At 47.3% G+C, this 3,426-nt stretch overlaps 1 pseudogene across 1 annotated transcript; it reads left to right on the top strand.

Annotated features, from left to right (window-relative positions):
- The first annotated feature begins 2,405 nt into the window (after positions 1-2,405).
- On the top strand, positions 2,406-2,974 carry LOC308284870 (procathepsin L-like; annotated as a pseudogene). Its single transcript has one exon. The product of its transcript is annotated as a procathepsin L-like (transcript).
- The last annotated feature ends 452 nt before the right edge of the window (positions 2,975-3,426 follow it).

Raw genomic sequence — 3,426 nt, 5'->3', positions numbered from 1 at the left:
CAGCTCACTTGTTTACAATGAAAAGCTATGCGAACGGAGCTGCGATTGGACCTCAGACCGGATATGGAAACCTAGATCCGGTCCAAACGGGAAATACGACCGGATACAGTTAGGAGGCGGGCCTAAAGAGCCAGAATCGGCTATAATCAGCGACCATACTTTTAATCGTTTCATAATGATTAAAGCTAATTAAATCTTCGGGCTCCTCGGGCATCGCAGAGTGGTACAGCGGGAAATCTCCGGTTTCGACGGGGATCACAGGAAATGAGTTAAGAAACACAGGTTAAGATGGCTCGGTCATGTGTTGAGGATTCCCAATGAAAGGTTACCTAAAGTTGCCTTGAGATGGACCCCAATTGAGAAAAGAAAGAGGGGCAGACCAAAGAACACCTGGCGAAGGACCGTGATGATGGAGCTGAAGGCTTTCCTGGGACAAAGAACAGGCCAAAGCACAAGACTGGGTTCAGTGGCAGCGTATGACTGCGGCCTGAATATAAACTGAGCCACATGTCAGACCTGACGTGCACTGGGTCAGACATGGCTGTCCATTGCATTGTATTGTACTGTAAGTCTTCCTCTTGTTGCAACAATATCATTTATGCGACCGTCAGGTCGCATTTACTATCAAAACCTCCACCGGCTGTCAGTCAGTCAGTCTGTCACACGTCACACTTTTGCCCTATCTCCGCCACGGTTGACCCCATCCATGCCAAAATTTGCACACCCACTCCTTGCCTGCCAAACCACAACCTCCAGGGATCCCCGGAGCTCCAGGGACCCCCAGAGACCCCCTGGCGGCGCCGCCAAAAAGTGAAAACGTGACCAAATGACCACCCCAATGGGGCTGCTCACGGGGAATTCCCGGGGACCACGACTCCTGGTGCTCCAGAACGGATGCAAAAGTGGTCGCGCAGGACCCCTGCCACTGCAGCGCACATAAAATGCTGTAACTCCGCCTAGGAGCGACCGGGAGAGCCGGGGCCGGTACCCACACGTCCGCCTCGGCGCTGCGGAGACAGCCGTGTGTAGAGTCTTACTGGTATTTTAATATATGGTTTTGTGTGCCCTGGTCTCTGAGTGCTTTTTTCTGAGGTTGCAGACACATTCCCAGGACACAGAGGAACAGTGTTTCTTAGCCTACTTGATGCTGCTGCTACAGTACAGTATGTGCTACATGGGAAAAGTTACAAAAGTCCCCTCAGGAATATGTATTGCACAGGTCCTGCTCCATGGTGCAAAGCAATGGTGTGTTTTCAATATTTTTGAATGATTGTTTGATTGATTGATTAGATAGATAGATAGATAGATAGATAGATAGATAGATAGATACCTTTATTTATCCCACAGGGGAACTTAAGTCACGTAAAGGAAGTACAGCATTTAAGATTAAAACAGAGTTACAGGTACAGAGTAAGGAAAGTACTGTCACATACAGCAATACAAAGGCAAGAAAAACAATGAGATGCACTGTCAATACTGAACAACAATAGCATACACCTAACACAACTATCCTAGAAAAACAACAGCACAAGGTTACAGTGTCCTCACCGTATCCCTCTCCAAAAAAACAAATAGTGTCCATACAATCAGTAACATACCAATCAAATAAAGTGTCAATTTTAATCAGTGCAATGACAGTCTTCACAGTGCAATCAGTACAATAACCATACCCTAAACGTGTAACTAGAGGTCAGAGTCCTAAATGAGGGGGGCAGGCACAGGGGAGGAGGGGGTTATAAATCCATGTCTCTGTCTGTTGTATAGGTAGCTGTCATTTCTGTTGCATTATATAAACAGTTGGTTCTCTCTCCCATCAGAGCCTGTGGAGACTGAGATGCCGGCCGGTGTATACCTGGCAGTACCGCAGCTTCAGTGTCACACAGAGGCAAACATTTAAAGAGAAGCAATATAGCCTTTTTTTCTTTTTGATTGGCTGTTTGAATTGAAGTCGTAAATGTGCTGTCTTGAGTTCAACATAAATCCCATTTTTATGATTATGAGAAGAAATACTGATATGCCCATACACGGTAAATATAGGCATATAGGGGGCGGCATAGCTCAGGGGTAGAGAAACCGTTATTAGAGCACGAAGGGTTCCCGAAAGGTTCCCAGTTCGAATCCGGGCTCCCCCTGAGTTAATGTCGAAGAGTCCTTGTGCAAGACTCTGAACCCCTAATTGCTCCCAGGGAGTAGGTTGGTGCCTTGCATGGTTTCCTCCGCCACCGGTGTATGAATGTGTGTGTGAATGGGTGAATGTAATGCACAATCTATGTAAAGCACCTTGGATAAAAGCACTATATAAATGCACCATTTACCATATATCGAGATGCAGTTTTCCAGAACCACTGATCTGGCTGATATGCCCATACTGTATATGGGCATATAGTGATGACATCACATCAGGGATGTCAGCCCTTGAGGGCCAGCACTTCAGGAAAACGGCCACGCTGGTCTCTCTGAGTGAGCAGAACCTGTGGACTGAGGGTAACAAGGCTGCGACGGTGGACTGAGGGACGAGGCCTTCCAGGCACAACCACGGCCTGGACTCTGAGTAATCCTACCCTTACCTGGGCACAGATGACCAGCTGTGCCACTACGATCCCAAACACAGCTCCGCCAATATCACAGGCTTTGCGGACATCCCCAGTGGCAATGAACATGCTCTGATGAAGGCTGTGGCTACCGTGGGACCTGTGTCTGTGCCATCGATGCTGACCATGAGTCTTTCCAGTTCTACCAGTCAGGCATCTACTATGATAGGGAGTGTAGCCATCAGGAGCTGAACCACGGTATGCTGGTAGTCGGCTATGGCCAGAAGGGTAAAGGTAGACACCACAGCGGCCACGGCAAAGCGTATTGGATTGTCAAGAACAGCTGGGGCTAGAAGTGGGGAGACGAGGGTTACATCTACATGGCTAAAGACAGGAATAACCACTGTGGAATTGCGACAGCAGCCATCTATCCTCTAGTCTAGCATCCCATGCTTTTAAAGGTCATAGACATAGAGCTATAGTGTGTTTAATGCAATTGTATGTCAGGAGATCTGTATATTTACAGCCTGAATGTTGATGACTATGACCATAGCCGTATTTGGCAAAATTATCAAACAAATGAAACAGCCTTCATCACATCTCTTCTATATCGATAGAGCAACTTCTCCCGAGTAGTAGAGACATTTTTCTGACATGTCTGCCATTTCTATTAATGTTTTCTCGTGCCCAATTCAACATTCACATGAAAAACAATTGGATTGGAAAAGCACTCTTCTCTCCTGCTCTCTTTCTCTCTGCCGAGTGGTTCTCTCCTGCTCTCTTTCTCTCTGCCGAGTGGTTCGTTAGTGCATTATGCTGTTCTGACGATCAGAGGGCTCATCATGAATGCAGCCAGGGAGCGTATAGTGCAGTCAGCTTAAAGCAGGGGTGTCAG

The sequence above is a fragment of the Nannobrachium achirus genome (genome assembly GCF_963921795.1).
Source record: "Nannobrachium achirus genome assembly, chromosome: 5".
Taxonomy (NCBI): Eukaryota; Metazoa; Chordata; class Actinopteri; order Myctophiformes; family Myctophidae; genus Nannobrachium; species Nannobrachium achirus.
The sequence above is the reverse complement of the archived record's forward strand: the minus strand, read 5'-3'. Positions and strand labels throughout refer to the sequence as shown.